Consider the following 12484-nt stretch of genomic DNA (forward strand, 5'->3'; position numbering starts at 1 on the left):
CACTTGTTTTCTAAGAGAACTTGTACTGAGCCCTAGGGCAATGACATAGGTCTGTAGCAAGACCTATGGGGGGGCTAACAAAGGAATGGAGTGGATGCAGAAAGGGTTAAAAAACAAAACATGGCAGGGCAGCGAGAGGACAACTACAGACATGGATGGGCAGTGAGAGGGTTAATAAAGACATGGGGCCGCAGTGCAAAGTTGCTAAAGACATGAAAGGCAGTGAAAGGGTTAAAAAAAAATGACATGGCAGTAAGGGTTGATAAAGACATTAAGGGCGCAGCGAGAGGGTTAATAATGGCATGAGGCAGCAGTGCAACTGTTAATAGAGGGTTAGTAAAATAAATAATGAGGCAGTGGTAGAGTTAATAAAAGAAAAGAGGGCTATTAACCGGGGGTTAACTAAGAAAAAGACAGCCTTGGGGGAATAAAGGAGAAGGAGAATCCAGGACTCCTTGTCACCAGCGGGATCTTGCCTGAGAAGCTGCTCTGCTACACGAGGGTCTGCCGGCATGACAAGAAAGGGTTAACCACACAGGGACAGTTGTTAGCCTGGCAATATTGAGCTCCTCATTATCCTAATCCTTTATTCCCCTCCCCGCACTGGAGCAGCCTGTACACCATTGTGCTGATATTTAGGCTACAAAATAGTGATGCCCCCAGGGAGGTCCGGGGGTGAAACATCTTAATGTGGCTTCTTTTTTTCAAAGCAACGGGATCTTGCAACGATTAGAACACATTAACCTTTTAAAAACACAAGACATTCTGCCACAAGCATCAGTACATGACACCGTGACGGCGAGCTACACAGCTAGGGACTCACTGTACAATCCCAAGACAGTTAGCATTAATGGTGAATGTAAAAAATGTGTGCGCGAGAGACACACATATATCCTGATATAATTAACATCACGTTACAAACCTACCCACCAGCCCCAACGTGTAAAATACGACCGCAATAATTCATTGCAAACCCCCCCCCGAATAATGGTAACAAAACACAATGTTTCTTTTTTTTTTCGATAAGAAGTATCGATGTGCGGAATGTTGGTTTCCGCCAGCTCCGAGGGGGGCTGAGCGTCTCACCCGCGGTACGTACGGCCGCGCCGTGCCAGGATGCCCCTTTTCCGAGGGGCTACAGACAGCCTAGGCTGGCAAGTGTCTTTGTGCCTCGCCCCCCTTGTGATTGGAGTCCCCTCCCGACCGTGACGCTCCTGAACCCGCCCCTATCCACCAAGTAGACAGCTTCGGAGAAGCAGGGAGCCAGAAGAGAGCATGGTCCTGCAGCAGCACAAACACAGCTCCTCTCCTGCAGCAACCCCGGGGCTCTCGCACCTTCGTCCGCCTCCCCTGGCCCATCCTGCGCAGCCACGCTGCCAGCTCTCCCTGGGAACCTTATTACTACAGAATACGCATCCAATAGGAGCTTTCCTTCAGGCAACATTCTAACGAAACTCTGGTATATTTCCGTCTTATCTCCTCTTCTTCTTTTTTTTCTCTGTCTCGTGGAGATCGCTGGGAGCCGAGGACAACCGTGCAGGTAAGAGGCAAAGCCCCCCCCCCGAGAATAAACGCCTGTTTTAATGTCACTGTGCCAAGGAGGGTACCAGTCAGTCCGCCGGCACCTGGTTCCTATCGCCGGGCAGAAGCCCCCCCCCCCGACGCGCTGTCACGGCTCGGTATATACATGGTCCGCCTCGCTCTGCTCGTTTTCGCGTCTGTATGAAATGCATTAGCGATGGGTCTTGTTGATGTTGAAGTAGTAAGGATGCATCCTCCTGTGGATTATTAAGTGCATGTTAACGATCCTGTGCGCCTGCGCTGTCTCGAGAAAAAAAAAAAAAAGAACAGAGAAGGAGGGAGGTTATTGGCAAAAAAAAAAGGATACGGGAGGGAAAAAAAAAACTTCCTGCTTGTCAGATCAGACAGGAGATGATGCTTCGGCACCTTGGGGGTGAAAGGGTTACAGGTAACAGTAGCAGTATCCGTCAGGGTGTCTCTGCTCCCCCCCTGTGGACACGCACCTATATGCATCGGTCGGGTGGTATACACCTAAATATCTGCGCTCCGAAAGAACCAGCACAGTTTAATAGCTCAAGCGATCCATCTGTCGAGGGTCTGTGCACAAGCCCTCCTGGCGTATAGACGGTTAATAGGATAGCATGTATGAGTGTGTAGCGGTTGGCCGGGCGCACACACCGGGATACGCACGCTTGTGTAATGTGCACATATAGATACAGATAAATGATATCGCAGGCGTACGGCGGAAAGGGTTGGCAGCGATCCTGTAAGCCGATTCCTGCTCTCGGGATCTGAAACCCACCCTTCATTCATAAGTGCCCCCCGTGCCCAGATGTGCTGGCGTGTCTGCGCCCGCATGGAATGTGTCATTAGCTGCCTCCCGTGTGCCGTCCATCCCCCTAACCCAGGAGCGCCTGAGCACCGTCTTATTACACAGCGCGGTGTTATTATAGGTTACCTGGCAGAGTTCACTGTGCTTTCCCGCTGGGGCCACGTCGCTAAGGGCTGCTTCCGTCTAGCTACCGAGGACTCTAATTCCCATCAGCCGGGGGGGCTGGTCGCCGGAAGAAATTCATTTCTGGTCCTGCTGAAGAGTTGCTGGAAACCAGCTATGGTTAAATACAATAGACCCCCGGATCTGGTTGTGCCAGATGGGAGTTGTAGTCAGGGCAGCTGCACTGGCTGTGGTTCGGAGTCCCTGGGGCAGGTTGCAGCCGTCAGATTTCATGCCCCGCAGGCGATTGGCACGGGGGGCTGATCTGAGTGCCCAGAACTTAATGTTTATCAGCACCAGCTCGCTGAATAAATGTTTGCCGAACGCGCCACCCAGCAAAGACTGGCTTTAGTTTACAGAATGTCTTGGCCCTTGGGTGGCCCTAACGTCCTCAGCGATAGCCTGTGCTTGTTGTTTATTTAAATGATATAAACCTATACAGTATATATCGGTCATATGATAACACACATGGAATATACGGCAGATAAGCATTGTTTGGTCCATCTAGTCTGTCTGTGTCTGCGCATGCATATATTATATACCGGTGTGTGTGTGTATATATATATATATATATATATATATATATATATATATATATTCTGGTTTTCTTTGCAAGCCTTACATATTGTCTACAGGAATGTAGACCATTGGCAGGTATTGGCGTTGTAATTTTGTATCAGTTGATACCCCGCGGTCCCCAGACATCCAGCCCACCATAACTTTGTAACCAGCCGTCTGTAATATCTCTACTTTCTATCCAGAAGCTGCAACTTCCCAGCCAGCAGCCCGCTGAATAAGCACTTTGTATCCACCAACCCTAATTACCCCAGCTTCCCCGTGTCGCCGAACCCTTACATTACGAGTCCCTTCCGCCGCTGCTGCCTTATGTATGAACAGTCACGACTTTTTTACCCCCCCCAGAACAGCAATTACTGAATGAGGTTATTTCTGCCCCATTCACTGGATTAATAACCCACGATCACCCTATTTACCTTTTCTAGCAAGTTATCAAAGCCTTTACAAGCCATGGGCAAGCTACACTGCTCAGCAACACTCTGTGGCTACCCCTGGCATTCAATGGGTTACATTTGATTAATATTTTATTTATGTATGTATTTACATTTAGTAATTGAAAGGCGAACCCTTTTCTGCAATTCTGCAGATTGCTTAAAAAAAAAAATCCAGAAAAAATGTGTTTTTAAAGAGTTTGCCAAAGTTTCGGATCTGAGAATTTATCTAGAAGTTTTTAGTCTGGATTCTATACTTACTTTACAACAGGCTGGCATATATATATATATATATATATATATATATATGCATATTAAAAGTGATATTCTTAGTATATTCCTACTTTTAGATAAAAATTGCTTAATAATTAAGTAATAAATATAAAGTTTCCTCTGATTATCACGAAAATTACCTGTTAATCATAATTTCTATATAATTCACATTTTTTTATACTATGAAGATTTCTCTTGATGTGTCAAAATAAACTTTTTATACTTCTACTAATGTGGCTACTAAATTTTCGAATGTGGCTATTAAATATATATATATTTTTCTTTTCCTTTCTCATTATATTCCAAATATTTTTCATTTCCTCTCCTGAGTTCTGTACCTTTCGGTTTATTTTATCCCCTAGACGTTTTCCTGCTTTACCCGAGAGGCAGAAGCATTCAAACATTCTTGGTGGAATTTGTCATGTTTATACTAAAATGCTAATTATACATTTCTAAAATCAGTAGATCTGTGTACAATGTTTTGCAGATGTGTAACGCATCACTTGACTCAGGAATACTATAAATTTGTAACAATCCCTTAATTAAATTTACATTTTCTGTTTGCCATATTATTCAGGTTTCAAATGCAGTTGTGCATGGTTAAAAGGAAAACGGGCAATTAAAAAAAAAAAAAAACATACGTTTTTGCCGTTAATATTGTATGACAATTACAGTTTGTTTTCTTATTCTGCCCGAAGCCCTAATACTTACTATATGTTTGCGTAGGGAGAACGTACGGACCCTTTAACCAGCAATACTTATTTAGGAGAGAGAAAAAAAGGAATTGCTGGCAAGAACTGTTTTAAATTAAGCGCTGATGTATAGAGTTTCCATATACCCCCCCCCCCTCCGGGTCATAGGACATGATTTATTGGCAGAACTAATGCAGGTGATTGCAATGTTGTTGTTGAAATATACATCTCACCAGTAGGGACGGCCATAGGTGCCAAGTGTCATGGGGCTCCGTGCCATGTACCCACATAATCCAAGAGAGTGGAAGGAGATCTGTACTGGAACAGAACTTCTCGCCTGGGGTTCGCTTGTGTAGTACGGGGACCACATCAACCTTTTTTCTTCTTGACACATCTACTTCTCGCATGTTGCTGACCGAAACATGTATAGTGCTGCCCTGCAGTATGTGAAATGTATACGCTCACAAAAAAGGGAATCAGTTATGTGATGTAATTCACATGTAAGATGTATACGTTCCCTTGCTTTTGCTATCCATGTGTGATGGTTGATATCCCTACTTGAATGCAGGTGACTCAGTTTAAGTGTAATTCTGAATAGTGACAAGTCAAGGTTTCTCTGAGGACTGGCATTAGAGTCATTTGGTTAACTTACATGGTGGGTTGATTCACAACGGTCTATGAAAGGGTTAATGCTTAAAAATCCTCTGGGTCGCCTGGTTAGGCATGACCTCAAGGCTGCTAAACAGGGTCCGATTAAGCCTTACGGAGCTGTGTTTGCTTACCTGGCGCCATGTTGTTGAGTAAAAATGCACTAATTTTGGGTGGTCTCCTTAATTGGGGGCATTATGGAAAGCCGTATCCCCCAGGGGTATTTCAAAATCCTTGCTGCGCCACATGGAACATTTTGTGCTGTTGTTTTGTGGGCATTCTCGGCTATTTATGACCCTCTAACAGGACCCCTTACATTAATATCCTGTAGTACCCCGAGTAAGCTTCGACTCCTAATTTTGCCCCTAATTGTCATTTCTTTAACCAGGCTTTTAAAAAGAATCGCCCGCTATATCTAAATTTAATGGCCACACAAACTACCCTCCAGATCCATCTCATGCGTCCCTGAGTATCCACCAAAGTATGGGTTCCACCTAGCCTGGTCCCGTCGTCTTGTCCAGGTCACTTAGTGAAGAAGAGCATTCACCGTTATCGTCTCTCGTACAGAAATCGCACTCGAACCGTCTTCTACAGGCATGTTCTACAAATCATATCAGGTCTCCCAATAAGCCTTTTATGTGACAAGCAAGCAGCTCCCGGAGTAGTCTCGTCATTTATATTCACGCGCTCAATAATTAATGACACGGGGACAGTGTTTTCTCTTTAACACCCTCATTGGCTTATGACAAACCTCAATGGGCTCTTCTAGCGAGATACTGAAATACGCCTTGGTTTGTTGCTTCTATTTTTTTTCTTCTTCTTCTTCACTGTCTAATTGTCTTCTTTAATTAAAAAGTTTCTGCCTCCACCGGCTTCCCTTGACAAAGTTACCCTCAAACTTTCTAAACAATGCTCAGTGCCAGGCTAGAATAGAGTTCACTAGCGGCATTTAGATTAATTACGACTTGGTGGAATTCATCTGTGCAAAGGTAGTAAAAGGGAAGAAAAAAAAAGACTCTTTTTCGCCACTTGTTAATTGCATTTTATAATTTGCACAGGCTGTAAGCCCCGCGAATGTTTCTACAGTGGAAAATAAATAGAAGAACTCATCTAGAAGAAGACATGCGCGAAGATAAAACCAATAAACACAGAGATCAGAGGGATATGCTAATTTTATTTCCACTTGCGTTGCGATATTGTAATCCGTGCTAAACCTTCTCCCCGGCTAGAAGAAGAATATAAAGATAAAAGACAAAATAAACAGTATATTTTTCTATGGGTGTTTGAATAAGAGGTGTTTGCAGAGTCCAGAAAGAGCCATGATTGGAAACGTCTGGTTCTCTATGACTTCATCAGGGTTCTATTCCAGAAACCGAGTTAAGTGCTAGAACTTGGATCAGTAGGCCCGCTGATAGACCTGTCTTTTGCCCTCGGCGGGGGAGAGTTTTTTTTATTTTTACAGAGCCGTCATGGTATCTTGGTGTTTCTTGCACCAGGAATCGAGACTCTGGTGACGTAATGCAAGAGAGTAACCAGTTTAGTCTTAAGACTGGCACGTTCAGTCACTTAGTCTTAGGAATGACCTGCTGCCCTCCCCCATGCTTGCAAATGGGCCATCTGGGTCCCAAAGATCACAAGGGCCCAGACAATGATAGGAGGTCACGAGGGCCCAGTCCCAAGTAGTGGGGGGACCGTGACAGATCCTGGAGGCCAGGTCCTCCTGCTTACCGAGTATCCATACATGACTGCTGCCTGTACCCCTTTGATGGAGGCACTGATGAAGAACATGGTATGTAGTTCCAGAACTGAAAATGGTGTCAACTTCTCTGTTCACCATGACAGGAACTCGAGGGCTAGAACCTTCAAGAAGGTCCTCCTAGACTCACTTGGCTGTGGCCATGTTTCAGTTATACTTGTCTCCCATCTTTGTGGAGGGAGAGCTATAGATATGTTTTAACGGTTTAATTAGTGTAACCCCTGTTCACTTAAAAAAACAAAAATATTATCCAATTTCCCAAAACCTTCATTTCGAGCAGGATTTTTTTTTCTTATCTATGTATATTTTTCATTTACAGCATAGCAGCACAAACCATCGGAGAAAGTAAATTATGGTAACAGAGAGAGAGCGTGTATTTTATTTTTTTTCCTGAAAGCCTCAAATAACAATCATTTTATACTGTGTTCATAACAGCTTTTCACATCATTACTCTTAAAATGAAAGTTTTCCAGCGGTCTCCAAAGATGTATTCTTCCGACGGCAGCCTCTCTCTCTGCCATCTTTGACCTCTTTTCCTTATGCATAAATCGGATCGTCGGATTCCATCGCCGCATTCTCTCAGTTCTGGAGCTTCAACCGGACCTTCCAGAGATGGTCTACGGGGTCTACTGACTGCCCTCCGTTTCTTCTTGAAATAATAAGCTCAGAACACTGCGGCATTGCATTATTACACCATGGCCACAGTGATTTATGCTTTCTACTATACAGATCTTTCTTCTCAATTATTGTAGCGGGTCTTGTTTCTTTCCGCTAACAAATGCACTTGTTGTTTGTATTCAGAGCATACGAGTCCATGGTGTCACTCCTAATGCTGAAGCCTGAATTTCTCTAGTGGCATAAATATTAGTGTTTAGACTCAGTTTATTAGACACATATGAATATAACGCTAGGGTATAATCTTTCTTTTGAAAGTAAAACTTATGGTTACTTATGTCCATATTGACAATTGTAGTCGTATTGATCCAAGACAACCTACCATTCAGACGTAACCATGCCGATGCATTGTTTAACCCGGGGACTTAGTCAATAAAACAGTTTACCCGCAAATAAAGACGTATTGCAAACATAGACTGCGTTGCCTCAAAGGCACTAGTGTCATTTTATATGGAGCAATGAGTCATCTTCTGCGATCTGCTCAATGGTCATGGAGCCAAGTGTGGTGATATAACAGAATAGATTGTAAGCTCACGAGACCAGGGCCGACTTCTCCTTCTGTACCGGTATGTCTTAACACGTGTTAAATGCATCTGAAATCTGCGTACATTTACCCTCTGGAACGCACTTGCATTGATGTTGCCGGTCACAGGGTCGCAAGGCGTTGTAATTGCAGCTATGGCATGGAAATGCTAGATTGAGAAGGAGACTAATGAGCCATCACCCTGAAAAACGGTTCTCTGCAGAGCATTTCATGTATAAAGACTCTGCAAGGCATGGACAGGCTGGGGGATTCAATGGTAAGGCACATGGGTGCTGGGCTGGTACTAGTGGCACTCTAGACTAGAACATTCCCTTGCACCCCCACTTTATGATTTTATATAGATGGCAATATTTTAAAGCAGGACCAAGCAATGGAGAAGGTATGAGGCAGACACTATTTGCAGACACGCACACTCACGTCATACAGTAACACATTCTTACACCATACGCTGATAACACATGCACACACACTAACACTGTATATGACATCATATCCCAGCACACGGCATCAATCGCCGGCACACATTGCGAGGGAGCATCGAACCTCACGCTCCCTTCACTTTGAGGCGTTTTTTTGCAAGGTCCTCCTATGCTACTGACACTCCATTTTGTTTTCAGAGGCAGGGGGTATGTTTATAACGGGCAACAAGGCTAGAAAAGTGGGAGCCGCAGTGGAGTTCTGTGCAACACGGACCTCCGTTGATTTTAAATCCCCATGGCCCGGTCAGGGATGATCAGAAGATCCCGCCAACCAGTTAATGCCCCCCTCCCCCACTGCCTGCAAAAGCGGGACAGTGACTGAAAATCAGGACTCTCCCACAAGAACCCGGACTGTTGGAGGTATGCACACATGTGGTCGTGTATCATAGCAAGTGACCACTTGAGCAAGGAAAACATGCTAACTACATCGAGAGGCTTTCGCAGTCATATCCGAGGCATTTGATGTTACTCTGCATTTAATAAGGTGCTAATTTCCTTCATATGACCCAGGATGAAAGGTGCTGATCGGGTCCCTGCTATAACAAAGGCTTAACCCATTCAATATACTCCGTGTCTTCCGTCTTCAAGGGATTAAAATGGATTTGTATAAAAAAAAGCTCCGGTTATTGTTGAAAAAGCGGTGTTACTACATTTTGTCTCCTTTAGCTGACATTCCTGCGTTCTGCTTTTTTTTCTTTTAAATCCCGTCATCTCATCTTCCCTTCCTGTAGGATTATCGGTGTTTGTGTGCAAAGTACTTCACCTGGTGATTTAAAAGCAGCGAGAACTGAGAAGATATTAAAAGGCAATATTATGGTAAAAATCACCGAAGCCGCTTTAATGGCCGTGAGCCAGCGGCAGACAATTTAACCTGTTTGTGATCTTTTGTCGCCATTGAACATATGAGCTCATAAACACTGGCGGTATCCTGACGGATCTAAAGCCGCTTCGTATAGCAATGTGAGGAGGACACGTTGGAGGTATTTGGAACGATACTATGGAGCATACACAGCCCCCAGCTCCACTTTCTCAAACCTATTCAGGACCATTATTGGTCCCACGTGTTTGGGGAAGCCTGAGGAGCGAGGCTTAATGGAGCTCTCCTTGTTTTTTAAAAAAAGGGGGTTAACTTGGCCTTAGCCCCTAGAGGTTCCTGGACATGAAACCCAGCATTGTGTCCTTCCAGGGGCAACTCATGAACGTTGTATACTTAATGCATATCTGGTTTGGGGCAAAGCGCCTAGATCGGCCACTTGGGTCAATAGTACAATCTATGACTACATACATGTAGACACTTATGGAAGGTTGGCAACATTCCGACTGGAGGGGCAAATGCAACCAAGTAGCCCAGCAGACAAATGTCAGAGAACTTACTCCAAATGCACTATCCATTCCTGCCCAAAACACTTTTACTGAAAGAAAGTATAGAAGGAAATCGAGATACAGATCCAGCCATCATGGAAATGCCACCTAAAGCCCTTGTTAGCCTAAACATCCCGGTGGCTACTCTATAAAACACCCAAAAAATGCTTCAGGCAGTGGACCGGCCCAGGGGGGAATTGCCCCTATGCCCCAAAGGCCTGCCCTCCTATGGTAAATCCTCAAGTGACACTTGGTGAGTCTCCAGGCTTTGGAGCAAGACGTCCAACTTAGTCTTCTAATGCTTCTACAGCCTGAAATTACCCCATTAAGGCTGTGTATCAGGGTCGTGAACCCAGTATTATCCATGATTTAATACATTGTTGCCAACGGCCCAGAATCTACCGTGACGGCCAGCCGCCACTAGTGTCCCATTTACTAGGAGGTCTCACAATGCCACCCTTTACATATAGAAGAAGCATGATGCCCGCATGTTTTGAATAGGTAGGGAATGTTATTGCCCCTGGAATGAGGACACACAATGTATAAAGAGAATCCTAGCAGGGGCAGATGCTGAGGTGGGCAATGAAGATTAGGGACTGTCGCTAGAAATATAGGACAGCCAGCAGGCTTGGGCAAAAAAAACCAAAAAAACGAAACATCCCAAATGCATCTCATCAATGGGGAAAAAATCCAAAGCTTCGGAATGAAAGGAGTTCATTTTCTAGAAAAATGTATCCGTCGCCTTGGGACCTTGAATAAATAATGTTATTAAAAAAATATATATATCTGATTCATTTCCGCCGAACGTGGGGAGAAAGAAGTCATTTTTTGGAGTAATACTGTAAGGATTTGATGTTACGTCTCAGAGAAACATTCCACCGACTATTTTTAACTGAGGGGCTTCTCTGTGGCAGACTGAGGTACCGGTGAGGAGCGGAGGCAAATTAAAGACTCTTTTGTCTGATTTTTGTAATAAAAATTAAACTGCAGCTGGTTTATCCTGATAAAAAAAAAAAAAAAACAGCGTCTGTGGAGCTGCTCGTTTTTAGAAATTGCTTACACTGAGAAATGTATAATTTGGGAGAAATTGGAGCGATTGTGTTTAACTCTGTGATTGCCAGCTTGCCTTTGCAGATATATACATCTTAACACACCCCTTGTACAGGAAGGGTTAATATAAAGGTGGCTTGTTCGCCTTGCTGTTAGGAAATATCTTAAAAATCAGCTTTTGGCCCTGAATGGGTTAAAGTAAGACATCCCCGTTTACTAGAAAAGGTGGCATTTATTTTATCAGCTTCAAAAAAAAATAAATTGCGGGCTATTTCTAAAGACGCAACATGCGCAGTACAAAGTAGCACTTGCCCAGTATGTACCAAGGCAGAATTTATACGCACCAGTTACATCATATTTATATTGGAACAATCTTACTTATTCTAGTGTTTTCTACTATATAAAAAGCAATAGATATGTAGTTTTTTTAAGACGGGACATTGCCGAAAAGGGTAGTAGATAAATGGAACAGCCTCCCATCAGAAGCGGTAGAGGCTAATACAGCAAGGGAATGTAAACATGCATGGGATAGACATATGGTGCCTGAATCTAAGACGAGACCGACGACCTATTAAGGTCTGAGTCTCAACAACGGGCCGAATTGGTCTGATCTGCCGTCAAATTCTACGTTTCTAATTGTACAATGATACATTTTCCAAAACCCCCCCCCCGCTTCGCTGTAGGAAATTTGTAAGGACGTCAACATTTCAATAAATATATATTTAGATATAACTGCTCCTTTAAGGAGAGGTCTTGCGACCTTTAACCCTCGCATTGATCTTCGGTAAAACAAGTTCCTTAGCTGAGAACGTCGTAGAAAAACAAAATGTTTATCTGAAATGTTGTCAATGGCGTTGGAGAAACGGAGTGCAGCTGTGGAGCATGACATCATCAGATTAATGAGAAACAAAGAGACATATTTCCTTCAGTTATTCGAGTTTCCTTACGGCTCCCAATTATCTCTCGCCGTTCCGTGCCCTCTTCTTGAAACTCCAGAACTCAACTAAACTCGTTGGCCCTTCTGAATCGTGACCTTTCCGTAGTCGCGGGCTCCTTACCAATCAAGTAAATTAGTGTTTTTGCCTCTTACCTCGGTGCAGACATTTTCAGAAGCACATCATTTATCGCATTAGTCAGCGGGAGGGGAAATATATATCCAGAAAAATAAAATGAAGTCACTTTTTTTTTCTTGAAATCTAATTTGGAATCAGCGAGCCCTTATATAACAAGAGAAGGCTCAGGAACGCAACTATTTCCTTAGACCTTGTGGGGGGTCATCTGCTTTAAGAAATGTCTAACCTCCCCATGAAATTACGTGTACGTACAGAACATTTTCAGCTGTTTTATATATATACAGTATATATATACATATATATTTTTTTTATTATTATTTTTAGTAGAACTTATCGGCAGATCGGACCCGTTTGGTCCGTCTGGTCTGCTGTAAAGACTCAAACCTTAATCAGTTGGAGCAAACATATAT

At 43.7% G+C, this 12484-nt stretch overlaps 1 protein-coding gene across 1 annotated transcript in view; it reads left to right on the forward strand.

The window, feature by feature from the left end:
- Positions 1–1269: 1269 nt before the first annotated feature.
- KLHL29 (kelch like family member 29) overlaps positions 1270–12484 on the forward strand; it is a 387892-nt gene continuing 376677 nt past the window's right edge. The window contains exon 1 of the mRNA XM_053459279.1: positions 1270–1540. The gene's annotated coding sequence lies outside the window, so the exon portion shown is untranslated. The remainder of the gene's footprint in view (positions 1541–12484) is intronic.

The sequence above is a fragment of the Spea bombifrons genome, chromosome 3, assembly GCF_027358695.1.
Source record: "Spea bombifrons isolate aSpeBom1 chromosome 3, aSpeBom1.2.pri, whole genome shotgun sequence".
NCBI lineage: Eukaryota > Metazoa > Chordata > Amphibia > Anura > Pelobatidae > Spea > Spea bombifrons.